Below are 21,056 nucleotides of genomic sequence, written 5' to 3' on the forward strand. Positions count from 1 at the left end.
ACGCATGTCACGTCGCAATCAACCGTTGTGAACAATCATCTAATGACTTGTCGCTCAAGGTCTGCCCGGGCAATTACGTTGCATTTGCATGGCAGTGAATGGTGTTTATGACAAATAATCCATGTCCTAATTGCTTGTCTGTTTTCCTTAAGACGTATTCTGCTGATAGGATGTGATTAGCTGGAGGCAGAAGAGTAAAGCCAAGTTGACACTGATCGTACAGGTTATGTTTAGCAGCAGAGGCCTTTTTCAGATTGTCTGGGAACTCTGTTGTTTTTGTGGATCTTTTCAGGCCCAAACCAGATCATCTTTTTAGTGGCTTTCCACGGATGTTCAACTTCACCTGACTTCAGCTAGAACAACAGACAAAAGTCAGTTGAAGCTCATACGTAAAGCAAAACAAATAAAATCAGCAGTGCAGTATTCAGGAAAGAAGTGTATGGAAGACCTGAGAGGACTTGTGTGTGATGATTATCCTGTAATGACTTTGAATTTATGTCGACATCCATCTTCTTATACCCAGAACTTTATTTGTTGTTTCTTGTTGTGGACTGATTTCCTTCTTGCATCGCATTTTAAATTGGACAATGCCGCCAAACACAAAGAATAAAACAGTTGAATGTTCAGAAAAGACACTTTTATTATTCTCTTAAGATAAACACCACAGAAGGCCACATCTGAACCAGATCATGACTCATTCAGGTCCGTGTCCGGTTCAATTATAACACATTACTTGACTCTATATCTGCAGACTCCTGCAAGAAACAAAAGTTGTCAAAGAGGATTTAGAACAAATGAATCCTCTTTGACCGAACATCAGTGGACACCTTTTAAACCGGGGCGCTCTCCTTCTGAATTTGAGGTCGTTATTGTTTCGTGCTGTCCTGTGGCGGGCAGGAAAAGGCTGTGACTCAGCTGTTTGCAGTGCAACATTGGAGAATAATGGATGTGAAGGCACACCAAACACTGCCGTTAAAAAATGCATGAGCGCCCCCGAAAAAATCTCCCTCTCCCTCCGCAGAATAGAGCTATCACTGGTGCCTGTTATCTCCCCGAACCCCCAGGTAGAAAATGGTAATGATACCACTTAACATCGCTGCACATATGGAGGGAAAATGGAAATGCCAACAGCACCTCAACTATAAAGCAAATCAAATTGAAATATTAATCCGCTGATTAATATAACATTATGAGAGCCCATTCTCTTTGTTGTTAAACAACAAAGGGTTGCAAAATAAGCAACTGCCTAAGAGGTAAGGGGTTTAAAAGAGTCCCACAGAGGTGCTAAAGCCCCTTTCAAACATCATTACTCTGCATAATGTATTCCCTTCCACAGTGCTGAGATTTGATATTGATGTTTACTCATTTATTTTTTAATTAACGTTCGTTGTTAATGAATTCTTTGATGAGAGGCATTTTGTAAATCATTATCCTTGGAAGAGGGAAAAAAGGGGGATGCAGTGCTCTTGCCCCTTATACCCGTGACAGAAGAAGAAGAAAAGAAAGCGAGGTGTAAGGGGAAAAGTTGCACGCAAGAAGAAGTAGGGTCATTGTTGAAAGTTTGTTTTTTGATGTGTTGATTCTTTTTTTTTTCCTCCCCGTGTTGCTGTTTTTCTGATTGCATCTTCTATCTAGAAGGGATGAGCGTATACGGAGCCAACAGGGACTCTGTGTGTGTGTGTGTGTGTGTGTGAGAGAGAGCCGGTGTGGATACTTAGCTAATTACAGGAATATAACTCAAGGCTTTCGGAGAGTCGCTCCAGTGGGGGAGGACGGGTGCCGTTTTATCCACGGAGCCCTTTGGTGGAACTCTGTCCTTCCCCTCTTTAATATTGATCGCTGGGGATATCCAGGAGGACACGGAGTGGGCTCGGAGGCTGGGAAAGTTTGTTGGACAGACAGTTTACTCTTTCTCACAAGTGTCACAAACATCGGGTACTTTATTTGAATCACAGGAGCCCCTTTTTGAGTGATGTGCTGCCCCTCACCTGCCTCCTGCAGCATGTGCATCCTGTATATGTCAGTGATTCATGTCAGAATGTATCTTCTTCTTTTCTTTCAATGCAAATAAACTTTGACTCTTAATTAACACATCATTATTTTTCCCAATTGTAAATAAATCTCATGTAAAGACTCAATTCTAACAACACCATAACATTTTGGAGTGTCCAAATCACGGGGCGGACACACCAATTATTATTCTTGATTTTTGTAAAGATTGCTTATTAGGGTTTGAACGTGATGTGTTGGAAGAGAAAGTGAAGTTGTTCTTGACTGTCTTCAAGGAAGAGAGCCATGATAGCTTCAAGGCTCTCTTCCTGCTGACATCTGTCCTAACTTCAAGTCCAGCCATGTTCCGACTGTTACATTCACTCATGCAGCTGCAACTTTTATTTCCAATATTTATTTCAAAATTTTTACAAAGGCAATTGTGAATCTTTAAAGTAAAACATTGTAACATAAGGCATCCTCTCCTCTCAGAAAACACTTTGTTTGGCTGTAAACAGACAAACTAGTCGCTCTTCTTCTGCTGCATTTCTGACGGAGGAGCAATGTGTGTTTGTGGCTCCCAGTGGTAGATACATTGTGTGGACTCCAACTGAAATCTAGGACTCGCTCGTATCGTCATTAACCACAGACGTCAGTAAATCAGCCAGGACCAAAATGTTACATCGAGTAGTTCATATTTTTTTAGCACTCAAGAACCGCTCAAACTTCACACTCGTAAACTCATCCACGTCATGATTAGACGCTCAGAGCAACGGAAGCACAGTATAAAGAGCGACACAGGTCTTTTACTCGAGAGATCAACGTTTGTTTCCTGTGTGAAAACCAAAAGTTGAGTTGTGTTTACTGACGACGTTCATGTGACGCTAAGTCACTGAGTCCCATGAACTAAGTTGTTTTGTTGCCTCAACCTCACCGCGATCTTTTCACAATGTTTACCATGTGTTGCAACGTTATCCTCGCACGAACCTTCTGCGTCAAGATACGACGCCAGAGGCTTCTTTCCAAGGGGCGAAATATGACAAGTAGGAACGAGCTCCGGTTGACAGAGACTTCTTCCATTTTTAGTTTGCTAATATCATGGCTGCACATGTATCATTTTTTGTACCCTTAGATCCATTGTTGTCAATGTAGACGTGCGGAGGGAGCGCTCCAACACTAAAGGCAACGCCGTCGCGTTGCGCAAGCATTCCCTAGTGCCAGAAATAGTTCAACTTTTGGAACCGCTGCATGTCATGTGACGAGAAACAACCAAATACAGCTGACAGATAGCTTTCCTTTTTTACATTAATATCAGTCTGCGGTAAATGCATGTACTAGTACTAGTCAATCATTTTAGGGCAGGGCTAGCCAGAGCTTTGCTATCTTTCCCTCTGATTATTTTACTTGCTTCATCCTTTCTGTCCAACATCTGGTTGAAAGGTCAGCCAAACCGACACAGGAAAATCGAACAGTGAAGCTACTGTGAAGGATTTACGGTGAGGGAAACCAATTTCTCTGTTTTGACTTTTAGTCAGAAAGGCTTATTGCTAAATTACCGCAACTTCATCATCATTGGCATCGCAGCGTGAAGGTTTTGATTGCTTAGCAATGGCAGGCGCGACAGTAACGCAACCCCCCACCCCCTCACCAAGCACCTCAATAAAAAGGTTGAAAGCGGCACGGCTGGCGTTCTCCGCGCGTTTTTAAACGCAACATGTGAATAACCCCTGAGTTTGTCTTTTGCCAGCAAAAGACAGAGAAGAAGAAGACAGCTAGCCAATGCACACACAGCTGTATGAACATGAACAAAACCAAATAAAGAAAAATAAGTTAAATATTATTTTCACCTTTCAGATGTCGTTGAAGGCAGAATTTTTATTTTTTTATTTTCTTACTTTGGCTTAAAACATTTTATTTTCCAATGTTATATGTCTGTTATACCTCGAGGATACACACAGTGTGTTTTGGTGTTCGTTGTTTCCAAGAAAACTCCATAGGGCTCCTTCAAAGCACAGGGAGGAGAGTAGTCGGGGGTCCATATCATTTAATAATGATTTCCCAATATTGACAACAAGAATGCAGGAATATGCTGCAGAGCGTTGTTCGGGGACTGTGTGCCTATAATACTGTAGGCTAGTCTCAGTGTGAGGTTTGGACCAGTTGGCCACCGATGAGTCTCAAGCCCACAACCCATCTGGAGCCGTCTTGGAGATGAAGCAAAAACCTGGAGCCTGTCCATCTCTTGGCAGGGCTGGCCTCGTCTCTACACATACAAGCCTGATCGTCTCTAATCCTACCAAAGAATTAATTGCCTAATTGGATCAATTAGATATCCCAATAGGTCTTGAAGACGTGCGGTAGGTGCATCAAATAATTATGAATAAAATGTGAATCAATATTTGAAAGGACTGCGTGGTTGTTGCAGCCAGGTTCCTCGAATGCTGAGCGTTATTTGCGTCTCCCTCACACGACATTGAGACGATCCCAGACAAGTTTCAAACCGTGCTTAATATTCATTTGCTCGTGTATGCACTGCTTGTTTTTGAGACAGAAGAACTATTTTCATGACTTATGGCATTTGCAGTATCTCAAAGATCACACTGCTGTTTTTCTTCCTTCGAGCCAGTTTTAAATGGAGCCAAACTGCACAGCTTTAAAGGCACATTCATCAAAAAGCGAGTGCGAGTGCACTGCAGATGCTGCCACTTTTTCTTTAAAAAAAAAACAGAAAAAAAACAGAAAAAAAAGAGATTGCAAGTAGAATTATGGCTTTTCATCAGCCGATAAATTTCACTTGTGATTAATTGCAACACTCACTTTTGGGATCACTTCTGCACAAAAGAGCATTTCTGCTTTGTAAAATAAAAGAAATGCAAATCAATGGTGTTCTTGGCACCAAACATATGCTGCCACAATGCCAACAAGCCTGCCCCTGACAACCCCAGCTGGGGGCTTGTAAGACTTGCTCTTGGCAAAAGACGTTTTTTCCACCCGCTTTGCAAATGATCACCAATTAATACGAACAGCATCCAATTCTAATTTTGCACCTGGTAAGATTGTGAGTATCTTGTAAAGCTCTTCTAAGCTATGGATACAAATTACTGGATGTTTTCTGCCCTCGGTTTTTGGGACCTCTGCAGCAGCAGCAAAAAAAAAAAAAAGACGGTGGCAAAAGCCCATAACCCATCAAGACCAACATCAGTGGAAACCATTGAGATGACCGTTTAGCGTGCTTCAGATGTGAAGACAGAATTCAGCTGAGGGGGCTTAAGAGGCGAGAAAGTGTGGGATCTTTTATCCTCACGCAACAATATGATCCTAATACAAAAATAACAAAATCTGTAGACATATGCCACAGAGGAAAAAACACATTTTCTGTCTTCTTATGAAAATATCTGAAAATGTATTTTGTTTTCATGGAGCCACACAACTTTCTCCCCATCGTTCAGTTTCTCCACTTTCTTCAATCTAAAACTTTCATAAGATGTAGGAGAGGGAAATCAGGGATGTGTTTATCACTTGGTAACACAGCAGCATCCATCCATGTGATGAATTCCACTTTATTTTCCCAAAGAAAATGAAACTACAACAATTCAAAAAGGCGTTTCACGTCACTAATTGCTCATCAGAGCGTCTCTCTCTCCCTCTTTCTGTCTCCATCTCTCACTCTGAAATTGATACTCGCCATACGACTTATGATGGATAGGAAGCTTTAACGAGCTCTTACAAGCAATTAAGTAATCAGGGAACCCTGCTGCTCGGTGCTGGAGCTAGCGAGAGCAGTGACAAACGGAGGCCCATCAGCGGCGTAATCAGCACAGGACACAGTCACCGCTGCTCACCACTCCCTAACCCAGGGCAGCAATGGGCAGAGCAGCAGGCTCCCATCTCATGTTATTGTTTTGTCTGCAAATAGGTGTCTGAACTTTGTGACTCTGAGACGTGCTCTTGACGGAGTCTAAACATCCTATATGCTTTTCTAGGAGTTAAAGATTCCACTTAAAACTTTACACACAACACCTGCGGCACGAAAAAAACAAAACAGAAGTAGCAGAAAGTAAAGCTCTCGGGTCTTAGTGCCAAACAGAGCAGCGACAGACTCAAACACCTTTATAGTGGAGGAGCAGTAACACCTGTTTGTGGGGATAAATGGGAAAAGACAAAGAGAAATTAACAACTTTTAGTACAATCACACGTCATTATCAGTTGAACAAAAGCCTCAAACCTGCAGGAATAAATCAATTCTTTAGTTGGTTTGTCACAAGGGACATTTTACTGTACAATGTAATTCAATAAAAATACAAACTTCATCATATAAATTCATATTTATTTATATTTTAGACGATGGTTTTGAAAGCTGAAATCTCAAACTTACTGTACTGTGTGTATTGTTTTGTTTTGTTTTTGTTATATCCTTTTAACAACAGATTTCTCTCCTGCTAAAGCAATAAAATATATGAAGGAGGAAGTGAGTTTATTCAAATAGAGATTACAGAGTGATACAGTTTAAAGGAAATCACTCCACCTTAGTTTGTTCTTCCATAAACACATTTGTTTGTAAAATGTGCCTGCAAAAATTTGTTGACAAAACAGCCTTTAACATGTTCGTAAAGCACTTTGTAACCCTACTATAGAAAAGTGCTCTAAAAACTTAATTTATATTTATCTTTATTTTTTTTACCTCTCTCATGTCTGTGCACTGACTATGGAGCTGGAGCCAGGAGGCGATTAGCTTAGCTTAGCATAAAGACTGAAAGCAGAGGGAAACTAAGTAGTCACTGTGTGAATTTTTATTTGCAACTCCTTGGAAAACCATAATGTCGTTTATACGTTTCTGTTTGTGCGGCTTAAGCCACAACATACAACGTGTTAATCAGTGTCCTTTAAAAATAATATTTTTGATCAGTCTTAATGACCTATTCTGTTTTCTTCATTAATGTTGTATTGAATCCTTCAAACTATTTGATGTTACAGGGCAGTTTGAGCTTCAGTTGGTTGTATACGTGGTAAACAATTCATGTTGTGACGAGGAAAATGAAATCTAACTGCAGGATCTGGTGTTCTCAGCTCACAGCTCACCCGGGGCGTCTGAGCTGGTGAGCGCCATGCAGCATGGTGGACGCCCCGGGGCGGCGTGACACGTCTCCCACACTCTCCGACTCCTCTGAATAATTCTGCCCCGACCATACGTATCACATCTCATTTGGGGAAGAGAGGGGTTGGGGGGTATTGAAAATCAAATATGTTGCTTATTAATAGGACGACTTTGGCGAACGCTACCTGGAGAAAAGCCGGAGGGGGGAGCGACTGTAGGAGAGAGGGACGCCTACAGTGTGGTTTCTCTCTCTTCTGTGCAAAAAGAAGGAAAAACAGCTGAGGGGCCAGATTTCTCATCGCTAAACTGGCACAGTTGATTAAGGTGCACACACACACACACACACACACACAATAGTGCACACACACTTTATGGAAATCAGAGAGCCAGGGTGTGTTAGTCAGCCATGCATGAAAAGCACAGAGCTTCATGTGTTTATTGTGTGTTTGGGGAGCAGGAGAAAGACAGTAAATAAAGGTAAAGATGACAAAACAAAGATGATCCCTTCACTGAACTTTTCTTGGTTTCAAACGAGTACATTTACTCGGGTTCTCTACTGAAGTTACTACGAGGAACTGATTTTGGCAACCTCTGTGGACAAAAGCAGTTGTGTTTCTGAGGATCGCTTTAGAAAACCTCTCATTTTACTGAAGCAGTTGTCTGACAGTCTGCCCTGCTCAGTCCTGGTTCTGATTCTCCCGTGTTTCCATTCCCACCAGTGGGCCCAGCAATACAGCCTGGGTCTCCAGCAGTGTGGTGTTGGTGTTGGCTCCCAGCGAGGACCGGAGGAGCAGGAAGGATGCTGAGCACTTCACCTCCCGCAGGTGCTTCCGACTGCAGGTCAAAGGTGGCAGCGAAGCCGGATCTGGGTCTGTCCGCGGCGGGCCGGTCTCTGTTGGAGGCCCCGATGGAATCTTTTCGCCGATGGTCTCTCTTAATTATGTTGGTCATATAGAGGCATCAGTAATAAACTGAAACTGTTTCATAATCAGTTAAGGGGCTGACTGTCAGACCCCTGCTGTAAAATGAGACTTTTTATAAAGGGAGTCTGGTGCTCGCACATACACTACCACTTTCGTCCACAGGGACCGCCAGAATCCACACAAAATGGAATTTACTTGTAGTAACTTTAAATAGGCTAATGTCTTGAATGCAGTACTTTTACTTTTAGTGTGGTATCTATATAAGTGGCCTGCTTTAACAACAAGCATCTAATTACTTCTTCAACTGCTGGTTTCAAGACACCCAGACACACACTGATGTTAAGGTGGCAGCTCTGTCGTCAAAACAGTGCCAGTTATTTCCATCAGCTGCCATCTGGTTCATTATGTTCCTCTTTATTCAAACATGGACTCCCCTCACACTGTACAGTTTGTTCGTGAAACTGACTGAAAAGGGCTGCCGACGTCTGTGTGTCTCTCTGAGGCTAAACGGAGAGCGAGCAGCGACGCGCCGCTAACTTGCCGTCATTTCCTCGGATTCCGTACAGATTGCAGCAGCTAATTATGATCTAATAACTGGCAGACTGTCTGTTTCAATATTATTACAGGAAACGTAGGTTAAATGAATAGCTCATCAGCTGGCCCCTGTATCAGTCATGTTGTTTTAATGATCATAATTCCACCATTAAATCTTAATAATATGTCAAGATCATAAGGGAGACATGTCAATTTGGGGCTTCAATGAGAATTAAGCCAAGGAGCGCTGAAGTTGAGCCTGTGTGTGTGTGTGTGTGGTTGCTTTTTTTTTTTCCTGGGAAGCCTTGATTTTGTTAGCCTTGTCCTCACACACACACACACACACACACACACACACACACACACASACACACACACACACACTAGAACAGGCACAGAGCTGTTTCTGAGTCAATCGGATATTCAAGAAATTAATTTCTMTTCACTGATTGACGTGTTGATGTTGAACAGGAAAGAAGCTGGTAAATGTTTTCTAGTTTTGGTATTATACAAGAAAATACCTAAATATGTTCTGTTCCATTTAGCTGTGAGCTTGTTTTTCACTGACATTAGCAAACAGCAGACAAAAAACAGTCTCACCTCAAGGTCCATTTAGTAGCTGTTCTGGAGATTTTGAGCATATAACATGATCTTCATACGATGATGGAGTTTGACATGGAAGTGTCAAATTTCCTTTCCTTTCCAAGCACTTAAAATACTTCCTGTTTATGTTTGGTTAAAGTTGAAATCATCAGTTCATTCTTGACGTTGAAATCATCAGTTGAAAAAGAAATCTCACCTCTAGGTCTATGGAGTAGCTGTTCTGGAGCTTTCAATCATATCAAAGGATCTTCATCAGGAGATGGAGTTTACCAAGTTGACATGGAATTGTAGATGTTTATGTTTTGAAAAGTCTGTTCATGACGTAATCTCACCTTAAACTTTAAATATAATTTATAACAAATAAGAAATGCAAAAATGACACTTTGAAGAAAAGAAACTACTGGATGCGTTTAAAGTTTTGAGCTTTGGTGAATGACAAAAGACAACATCTGAGGAAAATAACCTGTCAAGTCCAGGATAAAATGGCATTGTGTTTGATGCTGGAGGATCATTTCTTAGAAGACTCTTTGGATCCTCTGTTGGAGTCTCAATTACAGCACATTGAACTTTGAAAGGCCTCCAAGAATCTGGAGTGCAGGCACTTTTTGGATGGACTTCTAGAGTCTTTAAAAAGAAGAAGAAATTCACTGCTTTGAGGTGCAAACCCTGTATTCTTCTTCCCTCAAGGTTTTCTGTATGTGAGGTAGAGACAGTCGCTGCACACAGCTCCCAGCTAAGAATAGCTGCAGGAGAGGGGAGAAAGTGAGGAAAGTGAGGCAACACGAAAGGCAGAGAAAAAAACAAAACAAAGGGGAGAAGAGAGAAGAAAAAAAACGAGGAAGTGGGCGACGGAGAAAAAAATAAGCCAGGAAGGAGTGTGAATGAGACAATGGCTCCGTCAAAGAGTCAAACGAAGTAAACATCATCGGCGCGATCTCGGGGACTCGATCTGGATCGGGACTAAACACGACACTGGGACGATCAATCTAAATCAATCAAGTGTCTGAGGGACTGGTGTGTGTGTGTGTGTGTGTGTGTGTGTGGGCAGGCAGGCGTGGGTGGCAACGCCGTGGTGACGGGGTGTACCCTGCCCCCGAGGCCCCTGCTCTGGTCACAGAGAGTGGAGATACATGTGTGTATTTGTGTGTGTGTGAATGAGTCTATTGAAGAATAACATGCTGCAGAGTTAATAAGGGAGCATCGTGTGTGTGCATGTGTGTGTGTAAGTGCAGGAGGGGGCAGATGTAGTCAATGAATCTATTGAAAGACAGCAGCCTGTATTCAATTAATAGGAGCGCACACAGGGGTTGTGTCCTGTAGTTGTTTGTTGAACAACCACTGACGCTCACACAGGAAGTTCACTCTACATTGTTAAGAGACCTCAGTTCATTCTTAGTGTCGTGTCCCTGCATCCAGTCCAGTACCCCCAGGATTTAAGTAATCACGATTTATGTCCTACGACAAGCGTTCAGTGCTAATGCAGGAAGTAGCTTCGTCCTTCATGAGGCAAAGCGTAAGTAAGGATGGCATGTAGCTGTTCTGACTTTTTAGTTTTGTCAACCTAAGGTTGGAGACTAAATTTGCCCCCCCAAGAACAGGTTAAAGAACGCTTATGTTCCTCAGTCTGTCTAAGGAGCTGTTCACATGTAGTTATTTTTGCGACATGGGAACAGCTCATGTCGAATTAACGCCATTGTTGTAAATTTTGGCACGCTCAAAAGCGAGACGCCACCGCTGCGGTGCGCAACTGTTCCCAAGCGAGATAAAGATGCAACTTTGAAAAATGCAACTTTTGGAACGCTGCACGTTATGTGATGAGGAACAACAAATTACCCATTTTTTATAACGAGAAGTGACAGGAGAGGGTGGAGCTAAGTACAACCGAACACCGATTATTAAGACATTGTTTTAGGTGACCAATAATGTTATAATTAGCTTTAATGAACTGAAACTCACTGGTTTATGGACTGCGGTTTTGAAGAATCAAGTTCTGCATTTTGTCCGTCACCATATTGGATTTTGTCCGTCGCCATCTTGGTCTTTTGCAACCAGTGATCTGACATGTATGTTTTTTTTTCCGGTCTTTTACTTCCTGGTTCATGATTACGTGGATTACGTACAGATTGATTTTGTGATATCTATGAATTACAACTCATTTTCTGTAGGTACATCTATGAACACTATGAGAACAGCCTGAAGTAATAGTACTCCTTGTGCAGCATAGCTCGTTTTGAGAATTATATATATATAATATCACTGCATGATAATTATTGATGCATTAATGTATAGGTCACTTTAATGTTGCATCTATCTATCTATCGATCTATTCATCCATCCATCCTAACAGACCATCAGCTACCAAACAACCCCGCTGTTGAAGTGAACACCTAAAATAGAGCGCTGGCTAAAATAACAATGTCTCCTCTCATGCTCTAATGCCAGTTGATCAATAGTAATTACCTACCTGTGGACCAGCCAGCTCCTCAGGCCCCTCGGGGGTTTCGCCATAGACAGCTCACAATCCAGTCCCAGGTAACTCCATAGGACAGACCTTTTAATTGCTTTGTTCACTGTGAGTAAATTGAGGGTTGGAGCACGCTTGCCACGAGAAGTGTGACTTCACTTGGCCTCCGTTTAATTATTCCCGTAACACGAGCCTTCTGCCTTAATTTACACTCTGAGCGCGGCATCTCGAGGTGCGAATACAACTGGAGATATAGGTTGGTGACAGTATACGGCACGCTGAGCCAGATGCACCACAAAACGCGGCCATATGGATACACAGAGAAGTGTTGTCTGTGTGTTTTCTCCGAAACATATTGCCAGACGGTCGATGCATCTTTTCAGCACAGCAACTGTCCCACTGCTCTAATTTGATCTCATCCCTCGCTAGGCCTCGAACCAGACACGTGGAACTGTATCAATATAGTTTCATTAGCATACTGATTAATCAACTGGTTAATTAGAGAAATTTCCTATAGGCTGATTACGCCTCCCGACCTCTTGGTGTGAACACATATAGAGTGCATGAGTAATTTAATTATTCTGACTGTCAGCGGAGGCAAGGTAAGATTATATATTCTATAACAATGTTTAATCAGAAAGGCAGAGCATAGAGCTTTAGATCAGGCAGCAAAATAACATTTAAAAGCTATAACTCCTCCTTTGACTTCAGCAGATTAAGAGTTTTCTATGTGAGCATGAAAACGTACACGTACACTCACAGTGCTGTGAGGATACTCGATCCTGTGTGTTAAACAGTGTGGTGGTGTCGCCAGAAAAAGAAAACGCAATATAAAATGTATGTTTTTATGAACTCAGGCGATTCTGCAAAAGCCAGAATTTATGTGATAGCAACATCGTCTTTTTTGAATGCCAATGTTTACAAATGTCATACTTTCTGTAAGAACTGTCTGTGGCAACTACAGGGTGGTTAAATATTTTTAAGACATAAAATATGTATTGTAATTTGTGTCTGATATGTTGTTGTTTTTTCATAAGAAACGTCATTATCTAGTTAAAAAAATGTCTTTGTTTCCAAAGTTTGTTTCCATCGTAGCATTGTTGAACTAGTTATTGTTCAAACTCTTGGTCCAGTCTTTAAAACCCTTCCAACTTCCAACGACTCCTCGTAACCTGAGGCGACACTGCAGATTGTTGTCCTGCAAAGCTCTCTAGAAAAATGTCCTTTTCTTTTACTGCTAAAGCTTTCAAGACTGAAATGTCTGCATTAAAATAGAGAATATCCAAAACTGTCTCCTACGAAATTAGGTTCCCATACAAACTGCATTATCAATTACATTTATTTTCTGTCGAATTACGGCCACAGTTCGAAACACATGGTTAGCGGTGTAAATTGAAAGAAAAGAAGAATCGCAACCAAACTACTTGGTTATGTTTAGTAAAAACATCATGGTTTGACTCATTTGAAACTTTCTTGTGATACATCAAACGCGAAGCATAATTGACAACGACATTTTGTTGTATGAGGTGACTTTTAGGAGACAGTGGTGGAATATCATGGGCCGTTTGGACCAGAGGAAAGTTGAAATACTTAAGGAACCAACACTAAACTAACGCCTTTACATCCAGGTTATATTCTGATCCGCAACCTGTCAAACAACCTCCGTATTCAGCGCTACAACTTCAGCTCTCCCTCACAACTTGGCCTCTGTTTGTCCTGTAGCCCACACTTGCAGCGGCGAGGCGGAGTCGCCGTGAAGGTGCGATGGGCGCCGGCGCTGGCACCGCCGGGCTCGGGCGGCCGTGCAACAGTATCTGCAGGCTGCCATCCTTCTGTTCGCAGAGCATCTGAAGAAAAAGCAAACTGCACTGTTGCTCACACTCCCCGATCCCGTTGTTGTCATTGGCCGGCAGCCACCAGTAGTGAGCCAACTGAGCTAACAGACACTTCCGCTCGGCACATAAGGAACCATCTGTTTTAAAAAGCCAGAAATAAATAAATAAAGAGCTCCCCTCTCTCCCACTCATGCTTCCTCTCTCCCCCCACGTTCTCCCTCTACCACCAGTCTACAGTAAGCAGAGCTCTGCTATTATCCTGCTCCTCACTCTTCATCATTTACAATCAACCGCCGGCTACTAAAACTACTGCTGGGGACTTTATTGAATCTCTACTGCCCTGTATTGGCCTTTCAAATTGAGCCAGGACGAGAAACTAACCAATTTCTTATTTGAGAAAACTATTTTATTCCATCTACTTTCCGGGTAAATAACTAAATTGTAAAATTTTTTTCTTTTTCTTTCTTATTGCCTTGCTCCTCAAACGTGGCGCCGCAGCAGTTATGGCGCGCACAACTTAATATGTCATTTATTGGACATTAGCAAGGTCAGAATCACATTGAAGCCTGATGTTTGTAACATCTTGAAAATCACGGTTGTGCGCCCGGTCTTGGCCGCGTCGAGCTCCTCAGACGTGCCAGCTTGTAGCTAAATAAATATTGGCTGAGGGGCGTTTGAAAAAACATATTGTCCTGGCTCAGCACTCGGTCCCCCTGCCCTCTGTTGCCAAAACAAGACGACAGGGGGTCCAGAGCAGAAATCTCTCCTCACATGAGCGGTTCGGTAACGGTCAGCCCGTCGCCACGGCCCGTTCCTGCAGCCTTTGTGCACCCGGGTTGCCGGGTGTAAATGTATTTACTCGGCTCTTCATGGTTGCGGCTCGCCCGAGAGCATCCTGGAAGCGAGCCACGTGCGCTATCACACTACGCCTTTTGTTTCTGGTGCCACTTTACGAGAAGAAGGGTGTGCTTGTCCTGTGTGTTTTGCAGGTTTTTTTGTGATAGCCAGAGATATCTTGGTCGCTTCTATTTACGAAGCGTGTTTTGAGATGGAGCCTTTAAATACCACTGTTTACGCGGCGGACGTTTGTTTTTCTGGCAATTTTTAGTGACCGTGAACTCACGCTGTATGTTGAGAATTGTTTGCTCACTGAAGTTTGTGTGAATTTACTGTACACCGTATCACGGTTTTCAAAATGACCTCATGCAACATCGTGCAGAGAAACAGTATTTATATTTATGTGTGATGCCTGAAATCCACTCTAATCTCTTTACAAACCGTGATTGTTAAATCAAATATGAGTCTTGTTTACATCTGAGCTCCCATTTCTTTTTCACCCTCATCCATCCTCACTTTACTCTTCATGGCTCAACCCGTGCAGGGAAACAGAATAACTTGAAGAAAAATATTACTAAAACATTAGCGCCCGCATTCAATTTAAACCGGCGAGTTCCTCCCTCCGAGAAATTAAGGTGTATCGAAACAAGTGCATTATTTAGTAGATTTGACATGGCTGCCACATATTCGCAGAGAAAGAATTAATACGCCTGTGGAAACGAAAGCAGAAGAAGAAGAAGAAATGTACTGAAAATAATTAATTATCAGAGCCTATTTCTAGTCCTCCTCTTAAGCCTATTTAAAGGGCATTAGGTATTATGAATGTGAGGTGGTCTAAATTTACCCCAGGAATATCTATCCTCATCTGACTACATTAGTATACTTTTGCAGGCTCTGCAGGCTCCTCGCTCGCTATTTAAATCACACGGCGTGACTCTGAAATCCAGACTCCTTTGTTTTTCTTTTGTCTTTGTTTCTTCCCACCAGGATTACAAGCTGCAATCAGATTTACACACCTGAAGAAAAGAAAAAAAGAAGATAAACCTGACACGAGTATTTGCTAAACGGGTGAAAGGCGCCCGTAAGTGACTCAGAGAAATGAATTATGTATACGCTAAAGAGAACTCATTTGGGAATTAAGGAGGATAAGTAGCAGTCCATTTTGTGCCTGTTAGGGGCCCTCTCGGAGCTACAGCGGCTGCATTAGGGGAGAGCTAATGGGCCCTGGGAGGGGGTGGGTGAGGGGTGGAGGTGGAGGGGGTTGGGCCCTTTGCCGCCCGAGGTCTGTGGGCCCCGGTGACAGATGGTTGGCCACCTCACTGGGTGTCTGTGGCTACAAGGTCTGTCGTGAGGTTGATCCGCGGCGTTGACAGCGTTGCAGAGATCAAACGACATTGTGGAAGGTGAAGAGACGGGGTGGCGTGCCCCGCCAGAGCAGGAGAGACGGCGTTAGGACTCCGACGATTTGGGAGTTTTGGAGGAAGTCGCCAATGCTGATATTTTTAGAACCAACTCTTTTTTAAATGTATTGTTCAGTGCCTGGAAAATCCCCCCAAAAATACACACAGAAAGTATATGGTGTTGTTTTTGACAAAAATATTCTTGAACATCCGTCTGAACTAGCTTCATTATCACACACTAAAAGTCTCCACTAAGAGCCGGACTCCAGTTAAATGAATATAAATGCTTTCATGAAATACCTGATACTCAATTACTTCATGTAGTCCGGCGTAAATCTAATGATCTCCTTGACCGCGCAGCGTAACAACTGTTTGCTGAACCTCTCCTACAACTCAATTTCCTTTGTAAACCTTTTATCCATTCGTCAATGTTTCTTGTTGATCAATTCCTGATTTAAAGGCAGCACTGAATCCCGGAGCTGTGGGTCCACCTGCCTGAGAGATCTGCAAGCAAGACCGGATTTCATGGCTTCACGGCTTAAATTCAAAAAGGACTGTTTGCAACTTCAACAGAAGAGATCTGAGACGAAATAATGTTCCATTTTTGAGCAGAAAAAAAGCATTTTTATGTTTAAAATATGGTCAACTAGCATCTATCTGGGTTTTATGAGGAGTTGTGCAAATGCTTGTAAATGTTTAAAACTCTGACATGATGTATTTGATCTAAGAATAAAACACGGTCTTGGTTCAGGTTTTTTTTATCTGTTACAGTGCACTGGATACACAAGCTGCACTCATCCCAAAAACATAATTTCATATCACATCTTACTCAAAAATAAGGTTACTAAGAAACCATCCAAAAGCATTGTAAATAAAATGCTTCAAGACGAATTAAACATTATCAGGAAAAAAATATGTAGACGTTACAGACTGTTAGGTCAGAGAGAAACTGCATCACATCAGCGGTGAACGACGTGAGTGGCCAATATTCAGTTTTTCATTAAACTGAGGAAGCCGCACGCTGTGTTCTCAAATTTGGGGGATTGTTTATTAAGACACCAACATTACAGCAAACAGCTTTCAGCAGGTTTCATCACACTCCGATCAAAGCTGTTTGCACAGACGTTGGCGTCTTCATAAAGTCAAGGAAATGAGGACATCACGTGTGACTACTTTGATTAAATTGAATCATTTTTTTGCTTTATCCTTAGCCATATGTATATTTAAGTGTATGTCAGTTACTCTGTTCAGTTGCCTGAGGCGTGTTTGTATGTACAGATCAACTGCAGAGACGTTAGCAGCATAGACTGTATGAAATATGGTCGTAGTCTTCGTGCAATGTTAACCATCAGTTTCTGAGTCGGGGGCTCCGGCCGTCGACATCTTGGCAGTGACGTCAGAGGCCTGACTCTTAAAAAAGGGCAAAGAGGTGGATCGTCAGTAGAGCTGAGGAGGCAACCTCTGGTTATGACGAGTGAAGCCAATGTGCCAAGTGTCTTGCATTCTCTCTACTGACCAGGAGGGGGCGACTCTTCTGGTTGCTAAAAGAAGTCTGGTTGTATAGAAGTCTATGAGAAAATGACTCTACTTCTCTCTTGATTTATTACCTCAGTAAACATTGTAAACATGAGTTTATGGTCTCAATCTCTAGTTTCAAGTCTTCTTCAATACAGCATGATGTTCACTTAGTAAATTATGGTCCATTTAGAGTCAAACAAACCATAAAGCAGGGTATGATTTGGGGCGGGGCTTACTGTGATTGACAGGTCGATACCACTGCCAGAGCAGTATACGGCGTCTCTGCGTCGCTCTTTCTCAGTGCACATATGGTAATTTCGGTTCACCGGTTGCATGAAAGTCAAGATGGCGACGGCCAAATCGACAAACTCAAGGCTTCAAAACGGCAGTCCGCAAACCAATGGGTGACATCACAATTACAACGTCCAAAACCGTTTTTTGTACCAGGCTGTAAACATGTTTATTTCTGCTGTAAAGTTGGGCTTTTTAACATGGGGGTCTATGGGGATTGACTCACTTTTGGAGCCAGCCTCAAGTGGCCATTAAAGAACTGCAGTTTTTGGCATATCCTTTTTTCCGGCTTCATTTTTAGCATCTGCAGGTTGCCGCTTGGTTAGCATGTAGTTTGCAACATGTGTCAGATGTAAAGTGTCAGTTTTTTCAAATCTCGAAAGAATAAAGAAGTTCCAAAGCAGCTTTACAAAATGTCTTCGTATCTGTGTAGTTTCACTTATTGTTGTTTTCCAGCAATATTGTCTCCTTACCACTTTAACGCGGAGTTATTTAAATGTGTGTAAACTGGTATGATTTGATCAAATAAAATAGTATCAAGAGTCAAAAAAAGACAAAACATTCACAACAGCATTTCATTGCTCCTCCAATGTACCGACATTTTGACAAGAGAAAGACATCAAACTGCAACGGCATCAATTCCCCACCACCAGCGCCCCGCGGACACGAGAGACCGGGCCCGTCAGGCGATTAGCCCGTCTTACATTCCCGGTGATCGGATTAGACGAATCCCACAGTCTAGTCTGAAACTACTCCCGACCCGCAGCTCCGGAGAGCATCTCAATATCCAATTTCACAGCTTTCTAAACCTGGATCACGGAGGCTATTTATTACTGTCACGGGCTTTTGTGTCGGGGGAGGGGGGGGGGGGTTGGCTTTTGTGTTTCATCTGCTCCGGAGCAGGAAGATGATCAACAAGAGAGTAAAAAAAAGTGTAATGAGTGGGGAACCGGTGGCATTGCCTGAAACCCCCTAAAATAAAACAACACAGCAGCCCTGTTAAATTAGACCACGACGACGCCGCAGTCAGCAGCTTCTCATCTCCAGGACCTTTGATCCACAACGCTGCAGTGACTACTGCTGGAAACAAATTATGACCCCGGTGTGTGTGTTTTTGTGTGTGTTGTCCGACAACAACACTTTGCTGTGTTTTCTAACTGACCAAAAAGAAAAAAGAAAATAGTTGATTTGAGTTTGGTTTTGTGAATCGTTACTTCTTGAAGAAAATGGGGATGTGTGGGGAAGTTTGTGATTACAACTCAGAATTGTGTTCAGGAGTACAGTAAAATAGAGGCCACGAAGTGATTTTGGACAGATGTAGCCGTAGTGCTGGTTGTCTAGCCTCCTAGATAATGAAACCATTTATAAGGCAGTCTTAAACCGGACCAGCAGCCGTAATAGGGGCCTCCATTATAGAGGCTTTATAATTTCCTTGCTTTTTCCTTTTAGAGCCTCTGTTGTTCCTCTGAATTACCCCTGAATGATTTATGCTCACTGGTCCGGCCACTGATAGACCCTGGCAACACAGATAGAAACACACTTAGGGGCTTTTCGGTGTGTAAACATACTGCATTAAAAGCCAACTTGTTTCAAACAGCCAAACACATTTGCCCCCGCCGCGGTGTCATCTCGCTCGTCAAACACCGCGGTGTCACAGCCAATCAGGGGGCTCCGGGGGCAACGCAGGCCATTTAACCTGAGCAAACACGACGTGTCACGAAACCCGAGGTTGACTTAAGAGCCCGGGCAAACACTGGCGAGAGCCATCGGGCACGAATCAAGGCGGCCCGGCTGAGGACAAGTCACTCCCGTAATGGCTTTGTGATGACTCAAGATCGAGCGGCCATCTGTTAGTTACAGTGGGGGGAGGACCAGAATTCGCAGTTCAGATACACAGAATATTAGCTGGTAGTGCGGCGGAGGAGGGGAGGATTTTGGCCAGTGGCACAGGATGTAAAGCATATGTCCATAAGTGGTAAATATGTTGATAGTGGAGGCCCCTGATTCCCTGAACTGGGGCCAGATAACAGGATTTGCATGGTGATTTACAGCCTCAGTGACACGACACCTTCAGAAGGTGTAAGACGCGTAATCCTGCAAGTGACCTTAAGACTCTTCCCCCCCCCCCCCCACACACACACACACACACAGGTGGAAAATACTGCATCAGAACCTCTGACCGCCGACATTAAAAACTCACCACGTATTTAAAGAGCCGAGAAGTTTGCATGAGATTTGAATGATGTGCGTTTGAATAAACCGCAGTCATTTGTGTCTGGTCTGTAACCGTGAAGTTCATTGAACAGCAAAAGTCAAACCACATGCAGCCTCAGAGGGCTCAAAAGTAGCCCTACCCCTCCCTGAGAAACATCTACAGCACGGGTGGAATAAATATTCAGATCCTTTTGATAAGCAAAAGGTATGGACGCAGTTCCACGTGAAAAGCCTGCTTTTAAAATGTTACTTGTGTTAAAGTGTAGCAAGTATTATCAGGAATACGTAGGCCTACTTATATAAAAGTAAAAGTATTTGTTATGCAATATTCTATTACTGGATTCTTAGTACTAATGCGTTCATACGTTAGCAGCATATTAATGTTGAAGTTAATTTTACCCATTTTAAAAGCTGTTGGGTGGTTTAATTTGCAATGCATTTTATGTGATATGCTTGTTAAAGCTTTTTCAACTCTTAATCTGCAACGTAGCTGGTAGCTAAATGTAATGGAGTAAAAAGTAGTAATGTGTCCTCAGAAATGTAGTGTGGTATAAGTTAAGTAAATGTACTTTCCACTACTGCTAAAAAGTCCGTAAAATGTTGTAATTATTTGGATAATTTGCATGGTATATATATATATTTTTTTATTTCTGCCTTCTTCACACTCACTGGTGGAGAAATACCGACAATTTTACAAGCCAAAAAAGTACAGAATTAAACAATAATATACTGTAAACAGCCTGTAAAATATCAAACATATTCAAGTATCTATTGTGTAAAGTAAAAAAAGAAAAAATTACCCAAATTACCCACAAATAGAGGATATGAACACACTTTCCTCAAATGAAGCTCCATCTGAGCGACTGCGTGTTTAAAAAAATTTGAAGTTATTCTAAGAATCACGGGTACAATATGTGAGGACTTCCTCGAGCAAACTGCACTGACGACTAAACATAGATGATGCTGTTTGTTACAATCTTCCGTGCGATATAGACAGAGTTTCATAATGCACTTCGAGAGTAATATTGTGTGTGTACAGTACTTACTTCACTGGTTATTACTGCAGATCACTTTTAGAGGGAAAACCCAGATTAGAAGTTTCATTCATCATATTCAAAGCTTCACTGCTGTTCTCTGCGTGTGCACATGTCGGATTAGATGTTGTTAAATATCCTCAGGGAAGCAATCAGGTGTTTTAAGTTAAGGGCAATTCCCTCGTCTACAGACAATCAATAAAAAAAACCAAGAGTGGGGACTGTAATAGGGTTGGCTTGTAACCTGCTCTGACAAATTAAGGCAAGTAGTGTTTTTTCATTACTTACACATCCGTTTTCATTTTTCCCATCAGTGGAA

This window comes from Anarrhichthys ocellatus, unplaced genomic scaffold (genome assembly GCF_004355925.1).
Source record: "Anarrhichthys ocellatus isolate YVR2014 unplaced genomic scaffold, GSC_Weel_1.0 scaffold39, whole genome shotgun sequence".
Lineage (NCBI taxonomy): Eukaryota > Metazoa > Chordata > Actinopteri > Perciformes > Anarhichadidae > Anarrhichthys > Anarrhichthys ocellatus.